This window comes from Pelmatolapia mariae, linkage group LG8, assembly GCF_036321145.2.
Source record: "Pelmatolapia mariae isolate MD_Pm_ZW linkage group LG8, Pm_UMD_F_2, whole genome shotgun sequence".
Classification (NCBI taxonomy): Eukaryota; Metazoa; Chordata; class Actinopteri; order Cichliformes; family Cichlidae; genus Pelmatolapia; species Pelmatolapia mariae.
Genome location: NC_086234.1, coordinates 22,962,135 through 22,974,384, shown reverse-complemented (window position 1 = coordinate 22,974,384; position 12,250 = coordinate 22,962,135). Strand labels below are relative to the sequence as shown.

The following is a 12,250-nucleotide window of genomic DNA, read 5'->3' as shown; positions in this document are numbered from 1 at the left end:
CTGCTGATATGTGTCTGTACCTCCCTTTTTTTTTAAACTACTCACTGTTTGCACCATATCAACACTCACAACTTTGTAGATGTGTCACTCTTATAACTGCTTGTATTACCTCAGAAAACTGTTATGATTGGTAAGAGTAACAGTACAATACAGCGTGGCATGTAGTGGCATGGTCCTGTATAATATTGCCGTGACATCACACGATATCACAAGTATTTGTCACCAATTGTGACAACTACAGTTGAGGTGTAGGAACAATACACACAGCAGCTTTCCACTCAGAAAACACATAAAGATGAAACATTTCAATGAAATCCAGAGAAATCCTGAAGCATTCAGGTCTGGTTAGTCAACTCCATGACCTTAATGTGCTTCTTTAGTCGCTCCTTTGTTGCCTTGCTGGTATGTTTTAGGTCATTGTCATGCTGGAGGTCGTCCCCTACCCTTGGCAGAAAAACAGCCCCATAGCATAATGTTTCCACCTCCATGCTTAACTGTGGCGATGGTGTTCTTTAGGTCATACTCCTCGATTTAGGTTTTATCTGACCGCAGCACTTTCTCTACAGTCTCGTCCTTGATGTCCTTTGACAGCTCTTTGTTGAAATGCAGGTTCCCTTTCAGTCGATTCACTCGGTACAACACATAAGTATGGGATATCACGCCCTCGCGTGTCCTGGCTGAAGAAACCTTTATTCACGCCTTTAAGGCAGATGACGTGTGATGACACGCGCACGGCCCCGCCCGCACATATAGCCGCTGTCATCACAGTCATCCCTCAGTTCTTACGCTCTTCACCTCGCTGAGAACACCTCTGCTGAGTTGGGCTAGCTAGCTGCTGCTAGTTAGCTCCGTTGTCTGCCAACTTGAACTTAGCTTAACTGCCCCTGTTGGTGTTAGCCTCCACCGCCCAGTTGGTGTGTAGGCTGCCCGCGGAGCGCTATTTTCAAGTTTTTCTTGTGCAGCGTTTCGCTTTGCGTTTTGGAATGGACTCCAAACCGAAGCGAGCAAAGCAGAAATCTTCTGTTCGCCCCTGTCCTCAGGGATGCGGTTTCTCTTTGCACGACAGCGACCAGCACGATGCCTGCCCTGTCTGCCTGGGGATCGTCCACGCTAGGAGAGCGTTGACGGAGCCCGAAGCCTGTGCGTTTTGTCGCCAGCTCCGGCGCTCGACCCTGGAAAGACGGGTGACGTTTGTGGAAAGAGTGCTGGGACGCTCGGCTGTCGCACGGCATGACCCTCTCCTTTCCGAGTCTGGAGCCCCGGCTTCGTCCGAGTCCGAAGACGAGGATTTTCCGGTCGATGTCCCCGCGATTAGCTGGGCTGACCACATGGAATATGTTGACGGGTTAGCCGATGACGAGCCGGAACCATGCAGGAGCGCTGACGGGCTTCAGCCTGGGTTGAAGCCCGCCAGCGCTCCCCAGGAAGACGATGACGTGCTGGACATCGGCCTGGACATCCATGGTTTGTCGGAGGATGAGCAGGAGAGCTCATTGTCGGCCCAATGTGCCGCCGCTGCTGCGCCGGTCGGCCACGATGACACCTCTCTTTTCTCCCTGTTTCGCCGTGCTGCTGAGAAGCTGCAGGTGGACTGGCCCTCTCCTCCACCAGCTCGGAAGCCGTCGCGGTTCGCGGGTTTTTTCCTCCCACCGGAGCCCGCAACGGCCAAAAACTGCCTTCCCATGTTCCCAGACTTTCTCTGCGAGCTAACAGCGTCATGGGACAAACCTCTGTCTACCCGCGTCACTGTGCCCGGCTATGGACAGTACATGGAATTGGACGGCGCCGAGGGGGCTGGCTTAGCTAACCCACCCCCTATGGAGCCGTCTCTGGCTGCTTATCTGGCCCCGTCCCATAACCATGGTGTCGGTGGCCCCGCAACTCTGCCGTCCAAGCACTGCAGATTCTCTGCCTCGCAGCTGGAGAAGATTTATCGGGCTCAGGCCGGCACTGCTCGCGCCATGAGCTCCGTCACCATGCTCCAGACGTACCAGGCAATGTGCCTGGCGGAGCTTGGATCGCTGGTTCCTGATGACAGCCCGCTGGCACCTCTTCTTAACGAGGTCAGAGTCACCACGGATTACATCCTCCGTGCGTCTCGCTGTGCAGCGCTCTCCCTGGGCAGAGGGATGGCTTCGACAGTAGTGGCGCAGAGGCACCTGTGGCTGACCCTCTCCGACGTCCCGGATAGGGACAGAGCTGTGTATCTGGACGCACCAGTGTCTGCGGCTGGGTTATTCGGACATTCACTTGAAGCCATTCAGGCTAGATTCGATCTGAGGAAGAAGCAGACGGAAGCTCTGCGCGACATCATCCCCAGACGTCAGCTCCAGCCCAAGCCCGCAGCTAGCTCTCACAGGCCCGCCGCTCCTCTGACGACTGGCAAGAGACCGGCGCCCACTGCTGGAGTGGGTGTGCCGCCGGCGAGAGCACGTCCTCCGGCCCGAGCTCCACGCCAGTCGGCCTGGAGCAAAGGCCCACCCTCGGGCCCCCGACGGGACCCGACGCCAAGGAGGAAGAAGCCTCAGCCCTCCTAGCTGTGGTTTCGAGTCGAGAAGGGGTCCAGCAGCAGGGAGACGCTGTTTTTACCCCTCTGTTGCCGCACAAGAGGTGCCGCTTAAGTTCTGTTCAGGTTGTCAGCCCCAGAAGGCGCTGCACTTTCCTATCACCGTCTCCCAAGCACAAAACCCCTGCACACAAATTGCCTCAGGTAACTCCCTGTTCAGGTGTGTTAAATGTTCAAGTGACCACATCGAGTGTTCCCGCTGTTTTTCATTGTTGTGCCCCAGAAAAGGTGCATCCAACAAAATGTATGAATGTACATGTTTCCATGTTACAATCAATAAAGAGTGTTGTTTATTCTCAAACAATCACAAATGCTCAGCCTGCAGGCAAAATGAGCCAGGTCAGGCAGGTGATGCAGTTCCCTGCAGACACACTGGGGGGCGACGACGCCCCGCCGACGGTGCTGCAGGTTAGCCGGCTGGCTGCTCACTTCCCTCAGTGGCGCGCTTGCGCCCCCTCTCCGTGGGTGCTGCAAACCGTTGCCATGGGTTACCGGTTGCAGTTCCGGGTCAAGCCGCCTCGTTTCCAAAGAGTCGTAAACACGACTGTCAACACCGAGGCAGCCATGATACTCAGAGAGGAAATACAGGCGCTATTGCAAAAAAGAGCAATACGAGTGGTCCCCGCTTCGGAGACAGACAAAGGTTGGTACAGCCGTTATTTTGTCGTTCCGGAAAAAAGGGGAGGGCTTCGTCCCATCCTCGACCTACGAGTCTTGAACACGTATCTACGAACGTACAGGTTCAAGATGCTAACACTCAGACAGCTCTTGAATGCAGTCGGCCCGAGAGATTGGTTTGCGACAATCGATCTAACAGATGCTTATTTTCATGTCGCTATACACCCGAAACACAGGCAGTTTCTGAGGTTTGCATTCGAGGGCGTAGCCTACGAATACCTAGTGCTGCCGTTCGGGCTGTCGCTCGCTCCCCGCACCTTTACGAAATGTGCCGAGGCAGCGCTAGCGCCCCTCAGAGAGAGAGGCATCCGCATCTTAGCCTACCTAGACGACTGGGCTCTCGTAGCTTGCTCCAGAGAGCAGGCGGAGACACAGCTGTCGCTGGTTCTGTCACACATTCAGACACTGGGGTTCTCTGTGAACTTTCAAAAGAGCTCGCTAATCCCGAGTCAACAGATTACTTTTCTCGGTCTGGAAATATGCTCTCTTTCCAGCCGCGCACGTTTGTCGGAGCACAGAGTGGCCGCGTTTCATCGCTGCCTCGCTCAGTTTCAGCTGGGACGCAGACTGCGTTTCCAGACGATATTGCGCTTGTTGGGCATGATGGCATCTATGATCGCCGTAGTGCCACTTGGACTGTTAAAAATGAGGGCGTTTCAACGCTGGACTCTCTCTCACCGTTTGTGTGCTTCGCGTCACCTCCGGAGGAGGCTGCCGGTAACCGCGTCTTGCATGCTAGCTCTCCGTCCTTGGAGGGAGCCCAGGCTGCTGCATCAGGGCTCTCGGATTGGGAGGGTGTTGTTTCGCAAGGTGGTGTCCACAGATGCTTCCCTAAGAGGGTGGGGAGCGCTGTGCGAGGGTGCGTCAGTGAGAGGGATCTGGTTCGCAGCTCAGCGCCAGCTGCACATCAACCACTTAGAGCTGTTAGCAGTGTTCTTAGCTCTAAAGCATTTCCGTCCAGTCCTGCAGGGCCAGCATGTCTTAGTCAGGACGGACAATTCAACAGTGGTGTCTTACATAAACAGGCAGGGAGGAACACGCTCTCTTCCCCTGTTGCAGCTGTCTCGCTCTCTGCTGTTATGGTGCAGTGTTCATTTTCTGGCTCTAAGAGCCACCCATGTCCCGGGCCACCTGAACCTGGGGCCGGACCTTCTCTCCAGGGGGGGTCCTCTGGTGAGAGAATGGAGGTTACACCCTTCAATAGTGGCTCAGATTTGGGATCTATTTGGCGAGGCGCAAATAGATCTTTTTGCTTCCAGGGTAAATACTCACTGCCCCCTGTACTTCTCCATAATCGACCACGATGCACCCTTGGGCTTGGACGCGCTAGCGCACCAATGGCCAGACGTGCTCCTGTATGCATTTCCCCCAGTGGAAATGATATCTCCAGTTCTAGAGAGGGTGCGTCGGCATTCCCTCTCTCTGATCCTGGTGGCCCGCGAGGTCGTGGTATGCAGAGATAATCAGCCTGCTAGCAGCGAGTCCTTGGCAGCTTCCTCTCCGCAGGGATCTCCTCTCTCAGGCGGGAGGAGAAGTGTTTCATCCGCGCCCGGATCTGTGGCGCCTTCATGCTTACCTGCTGAGAGGTTAAACTTGGTTGCTAAGGGTTTGCCACCTAGTGTGATAGCGACAATTCAGAGTGCTAGAGCCTCATCTACTAGAGGCTTGTACGCTTACAAATGGCGAGCCTTCGAGCAATGGTGCCAGGACCGCCATACTCTCCCATTTCAGTGCTCTATTGTGGATGTTTTGACATTCCTGCAGGAGCTGCTGGATAAAGGCCTTTCGTTTTCGACAATCAAGGTTTATTTAGCAGCTATATCTGCTTGTCATATTGGCTTTGACGGGGTGACACCAGGTGCTCATCCCCTCGCCATACGTTTTCTGAAAGGGGTTCGCCGGCTGAGGCCTGTGCTTAAGTCCAGTGTCCCTGCTTGGGACTTGTCTTTGGTGCTGGAGGCCCTTTGTAGCCCCCCGTTTGAACCCATTGAGTCTGTGGATATGAAATTTCTTTCATATAAGACCGCATTACTTCTCGCTTTGGCTTCAGCGAAGCGAGTGGGTGACCTTCATGCGCTGTCTGTGCATCCCGCCTGCACACAGTTTTCTCCTGATGGCCACAAGGTCGTATTGCGTCCAAATGCTGCCTATTTTCCCAAGATCATGCCTGCATCTTATAGCTCAATGGAGTTTGAGTTGCTGAGCTTTTGCTCCCCTCCTTTTGAATCTGAGGAGCAGAGGAGGATGCATTCTCTTTGTCCAGTGCGTGTGCTACGCACCTACATTGAGCGCACTCAGGATGTGCGTTTATGTGACCAGCTGTTTGTCTGCTTCGCTAATCCAAATAGAGGTAGAGCTCTGTCCAAACAGAGGCTGTCCCACTGGATTATAGAAGCTATCTCACTGGCATACGGCACCAGAGGTCTTGCGTTGCCCCACGGGGTGGGAGCTCATTCCACCAGCGGGATGGCGACCTCATGGGCTCTTTTTAGAGGGGTGCCTGTAGCTGATATTTGTGCAGCAGCTAGTTGGGCATCGCCGCACACTTTTGTGCGGTTTTATCGGTTGGACGTTACAGCCCCTTCGGTGGCTCATGCTGTCCTTTCTGCTGGGTCTACCACTCACTAAGGATGTGGTGGTCCCATTCCGGTTCGGTGGCTGCTCTGCGGGGCGTGTATATATGTCCCATACTTATGTGTTGTACCGAGTGAATCAACTGAAAGGGAACGAATAGTTATGTCTATAACTTCTGTTCCCTGAAGGAGAGGAACGAGGTACAACACAGGGTGGCCCCACTGAGCAGTTGGCTCGGTGAAGAGCGGCTATCGAACTGAGGGATGACTGTGATGACAGCGGCTATATGTGCGGGCGGGGCCGTGCGCGTGTCATCACACGTCATCTGCCTTAAAGGCGTGAATAAAGGTTTCTTCAGCCAGGACACGCGAGGGCGTGATATCCCATACTTATGTGTTGTACCTCGTTCCTCTCCTTCAGGGAACAGAAGTTATAGACATAACTATTCGTTTTAAATACAGCTTTTTCTCAAACCTTGATGTGACTATAATTTATGAACAAAAAAATAGGAGGGGAGGATGGGGTGAGTTGTGCCAGTTTTTACTTAAAGCCATGACTGTAATGCTTCAAAATAAGATATGTAAATATATTTCAGGATGTTGTGCATCCCTGGGAACAATCACACATATAGTATTTAAGAAATATAGCTTTCTGAAAAAAAGTGGTCTTGTGGCACAACTTGCCCCTGGTGCAGGGTAAGTTGTGCCTTTGGAGAAAATACCTTGGGTGCCATTGATTATGAAAGTAAAACAGTAGATTTTGATCTCAGAAACTGTAATGCTATATAACAGCTAGACAAATTTAACACAAAATTAATTATCTAAGGTTTATTTAAACTTATTTTAAAACCTCAAAGGCCAATTTTACATTCTGCCACATGAGCATATCAAAAGTCAGTTTTCTTAAACGAGGCCTAACAACACTTGAACTTGTTGATGCTACCCACTACTCTCTTCTGGCAGTATCACCAAGTTTTTGTGGTGTGGATAGCTGTTTTTTGTGCACATCTTCTCTAGGGACGACTCCGTCATCATTTTCTTTGAAAGTGAAGATGGGCTTTAAATTCACAGACCTATTACTACTTCACCTTATAAACTTTGCACCAGTGTCAGTACCATCAACCAATCCAACATAGTTGTAGGATTTGGTTTTGCCTGCGAACTCCACAGTGACAATCACAACTACTTTCAGATTTACATCTTCAAAAATGTCTGGTCTCATGACCAATTTCTTCTATGGTTCCGTAGAAACAAGGGGTGGCACAACTTACCCTCTGGCACAAATCACTGCACTTTCCCCTGCTGAAATTAAACACTACACTGTAAAATATAACTTGTTGTTTCAACTTAAAAATATGAGGTAAAGGGCTGCCTTAAAATTTTAAGTTAAGTCAAGAAATAGAGTTTGTTCTTATATCACAACCAATTGTTATCTTAATGAAAAATCACATGTTGTCTAAACTTTCATCTTAGTTTAGTTGACTGAGATTTATTCGTCAGTTCAACTCCTTTAATTGTCATCTTTACTTGGGAAAACCCTTTCAGCTAAATTAAAATAATCTATTGTTTAAACTCTTGTCCTAGTTCAGTTGACTTGGGTTTTTTAGTTAATTCAAATACTTTAGTAGTTCTTTTAACTTAGGAATCTATTTTAGCTTAACTAACATAATCTGTTAGCTAAGTTGATTTAAGTTTATTAATTAACTGAGCTCCTTAAGGTAGCTGAGTGAACTTGTAAATCAGTTTCATTTTAATTATCAGAGTTGATTGACTGGATGTAAAGAAAAATGTGTATTAAACATCTTAAGTTTTGTTTTGTTTTTTTTGGCTTTCTAACATCCATTTCAGCAAAACTACCTGTTAGGTGTATCTTAGATCTCAGGTTTAAATATCTACATTCCTTTAAATTAATTTTCTGTTGTTTACAGAAAAAAAATAAAACCCCACAGATTCCATTAAAGTCTATCTGATCATTTCATACAGAAAGTTTGTTTTAAGAACATGACAAGACAATTACTCATGAGCACCCAACATTCACCATTTATTGTGCCATCTTAGTCATCTGAGAAACAGAAAAATCAGTGGCGTAGCTCATCAGGCTCACAATCCATCAAAACTCAAAGGCTGCTCCCTGTGAAACAATAAATTTGAACTTGGTCTTGAGCCCAGTTTGGGTGAAGATGAAATTCTGACCAATACTCTAGGAGCAGTAGTGATTCTTGTGAAGTAACAACATAAAGTCTGCATTAATGTAATGTATCAACGGGACACTTGCTATTTTAGAAAAGTTATTCTTTACATTTACAAAATTTTTAAACTTCATTGTGCTCAGTCACACCTGTTAGCATAAAACTTGAAATATTGAAATAGTACAAAACCTTTGATAAGTGACAGTAAAGATCAGTTTATAACAACTAAGACATCAAACTCTTGTATTTGTCTTGGTTTACAATTGCAACAAATTCCACAGAACCAATATCTCTGAAAATGAGTGCATGCTTCTGAAACATTTGATAATATGGATATTTCAGAAACATTAGTTTGAGTCTGCTCAATTGCAAAACAAAGGAAAAACTACTGACTTGCATGAGATAAGCATCTGCAAAGTCCAGCATTATATTGTTGTTCACATAAGTTTCTTAAACCATGAACAAATGAGTAATTGTCTAATCTGGAATGTAAAGTGTAGTCATTTAGTGACATACAAAAGTGAGAATGAGAACTTGCAAGAATAAAAAAACAAACAGTAAAATAAAAACTGTCCTTAACACTAAGGATCATACAATTACAGTTCTGCATGGCTTTCTGCAAGAGTCTGTTTCTTAGACCATGCACTAGTGAGATGCACTGCCTTCCACCAATGTTCATTAGGATGTTCTGAATGACTTCAAAGATGTCCTTAAGTTCCTTTGGATAGTCTATGTTGAGGGCAAAAAGAAGGCCCATCAGCATGGAAATGGCACTTGAGACATCCCTCAGATTAGACAGGATTACTGCTGCCTCAAGGACAACCAACACATCGATGTCTTCTTCTTTCACCATCGCAATGCCAACTTTCATCCTCTTAGAAAACGTGTCTTCAATACCTGTCGGCTATAAAAGGGTTCAAAGACAAAAAAAAAAAAAAAATTACACAATTACAATTACACAATATCCCGTGTGCTTAACAATTCATGTCTTTCCAAAGAAGAGCCATACTGATGCTTTGGATGATGGTGATTGGCTTTGGGTAACACTTATTAGTTGTTAAAGTTTTTTCAGAATGAGATATGCACCCCCATGTTACAAATCCATTTCTTGCTTTAAACAAAGACCATGTTCATAAATAACTGAGCATGTCTTCAATTGCAGAATTCAAACAAAATTTTCAATTTAAATGGTAAATGGCCTGTATTTGTATAGTGCTTTACTAGTCCCCTAAGGACTCCAAAGTGCTTTACACATTCAGTCATTCACACACATGGGTGGATGACTGAATCGTGACTCAAGAGTTGACAGTTCGTCTTATAATTGGAAGGTTGCCGGTTCGAGCCCTGGCTCCGACAGTTTCAGTCGTTGTGTCCTTGGGCAAGACACTTCACCTGTTGCCTACTGGTGGTGGTCAGAGGGCCCGGTGGCGCCAGTGTCCGGCAGCCTCGCCTCTGTCAGTGCGCCCCAGGGTGGCTGTGGCTACAATGTAGCTTGCCATCACCAGTGTGTGAATTTAAATCTACTTATGCTAAATATTGGCTGTGCTCTAAACCAAATCTGGCTGAGAATACATGAAATGTGCAAACTGCAGCTACACTACAGGATCAGATTATGGCTCCATAGACAATGCTTCTTTAATCAGTTTATTGATTAAAGTTTATTTTTTCCTCCTATATTAACAGCATGAAAAAAGAGCATATAGACATGGCTGAACAGGTTGCATAATTGGCACTGAATATCAACATCCACCTTCACCCAGCTGCCCAATCACACTGGGCCAGTAACCTTTAATTGCTTACCCAGTCTACACAGTCTCTTTTCCAGGGTCCAGGACATTTCACCAAAGTATTGCCCCCCACAGCTGTAGCAGCCACTGCAGCCCCTTAAATATCCTAATATCTCTGCCATTACAATATACAATGTGAGAAATCAAACGTAAAGCTGAAGTGAACAGTACAGCAGCGAAATGTCAAAGACCCTGGTGAAGACATGAATAAACACAAGACACTAATAATATCAATGCTAGCTTGCCAGTTAGTTACTCTGAAACCCAGACCAAATCCAGTGTCAAAGATCTTGTAATAATACATTTGGTGAGGAAAAAGTACACATGTACTTTTTAATTTAAAATCCACTGTGGTGCTGTCATTATTAAATTTACTAAAAGAAACAATGCTAACCTTCACAGTCTTGAAAGTGTGTGAGGGATCTTCCTTTAGAAAATGAGGTCCTCTGTCCTCTTCCTTTGTGTAGGGCTCTGGTCAAAGAAGTCAAAAAGAAAACAAAAACACTTTTTAAACAGTGTTTATGAAGCATGTAGACAGCTCCAAATTCACAGCTTTTTGATGCATAATTCCATCAATATATGATTATCATTGGAGATTTTGAATCAGGCTTATCAGGACATTCAAGTAGAATATGATATCCAACCTACCACCAATATACACAGATTCTGTAAAAGTTACCACACTAAATGTCCAGTTGTGAAATATGATGACAGACTTTACTTATCAGCTTTCTTTCAATGAGTTCATCAGTTGAACTGGATAACCTAAAACTTAAACAAAGGATTAGATTTCGCAGTTGAACACTTACATCATCTCCGAAGCATCTTATGAGCCTAGTTAGCCCTTCTATGCCGCTCTTGATTTTGTACAGCTCCACGAACCTCTCCATAATGGTCAAGCACAGCAAAAAGGAACCCTTTCAGGTCAACAGATGTAAGACGGGCAAATTCTGCTTCAACCTGAGCAATAGAAGAAGAGGGGTGGAGAGTACAGGCAGAATTAAAAAAAGATTCTTTGAGACCCAAATTTAAGCAAACAGTCATCTGAGGCCCATTAGAGAAAACACAAACACACAAAAGCAAACAAACAAAAAGATGCACTTTACCTGCCGTTCAGCAAACAAGGAAGTTCAGAGAACAATAAGCTCTGTCTTGAAATCTTTTAAAGTAGAATGATTGTGAAAATGACTTATGTGATGTAAAACTTTAGTAAACGTGTGATTAAAAGAACACTGAGTAAAAGGACAAGTAACAATTTCCTTATTCCTCAGATGTTTACCTTGATGAGCAATACTGTTTTAGTCCAACTGCCTCATTAAAGTTACACAACAGGCTTTTTACATTAAAGCCAGCAAGTCCATTACATACTCCCTTTTTAGATCTGAAATACTGTGCAGATTCTGTGTATATGTAGTGGACAGCAATTTACCCCAAAGAGCGCAAAGTTTGCAAGTCCACCTCATTTAAATGACAAAGTCAAATGTGATCATCTAGACCTGTGAAAATAAATTAATGACAAACTTGCAGTTATGGATGTTAAGAACCTAAACAGTCTGCTCCATTGCTTTTGTTAATGAATCATTTGTTGGTAGCACGTCTGAATATTTAGTTTATGCCACCTGCATGTGATCATCAATAGTGCCATATTACTTCTTAAGAAGTACCCTGACACTACAATCTTTATATCATTTGTTCTACAGAGCTATTAAATTACAATATAATCTGAGGTGTTTCCAGTATGACAAAATGCACAAATTGTAACTTACCATTTGACTCCACTGACAAAAATAAATCCCCAGCATCAAGTTTGGCTTCACAGACCTAAAATAAGTAAAATAAAAATATATGTTATAATTATATTGTTTTCGCCATTTATTCATGTTTGCTAATTTTCTGACATATAAACAATGTTAGTTTTGTTACAATACAGAGAATGCAGTTTAATTAAAAGGTAAATTATGCAAAAAAAAAAACTTCTGCAGTATACCATGCCAAAAATCAGTGTCTCTGATGCCAATTATTTTATCACTACAGCTCGTTTAGTATGGAAACTCACACAATCTAGTCATACTGATCACAAGAGTTCAAAAATAAGTCAAAATAGTGAGCTGTTGTTAAGCATAAAGCATTTCAGGGTAACAAATAACTGCACAATATAATTAAAGCAAAAAATAAGCACACTGGAGGACTATCTGATAAAAACTAATATAATGCTGGTTTGTAGACCATATTTTGTCTCAGTCCTCAGTGCACTCTTGCAGCTTAGCATGCAGCAGTTAATAACACCTTAAGTGATTACATAGGGATAAACAGATGACAACAAGCATCGGAGTCCTGCCAAAAAGTTCTTTTTGAACCCAGCCAGTTATTGGAAATATTGCCAAAATGAACTTCCACCAAAATACAACAGCCTGTGAACTTGAAAGAAATTTACAAGTACAGAGACAATATGAAATA

The 12,250-nt window shown here is 45.3% G+C and overlaps 1 long non-coding RNA gene across 1 annotated transcript; it reads right to left on the bottom strand.

The window, feature by feature from the left end:
• Positions 1-8,621: 8,621 nt before the first annotated feature.
• On the bottom strand, positions 8,622-10,712 carry LOC134632941 (uncharacterized). Its single transcript, XR_010094638.1, has 3 exons — positions 10,603-10,712; positions 10,188-10,264; positions 8,622-8,910 (listed from the first exon to the last, which is right to left on the bottom strand). It is a non-coding gene; the product is annotated as an uncharacterized LOC134632941 (long non-coding RNA).
• Between the last annotated feature and the right edge of the window lie 1,538 nt (positions 10,713-12,250).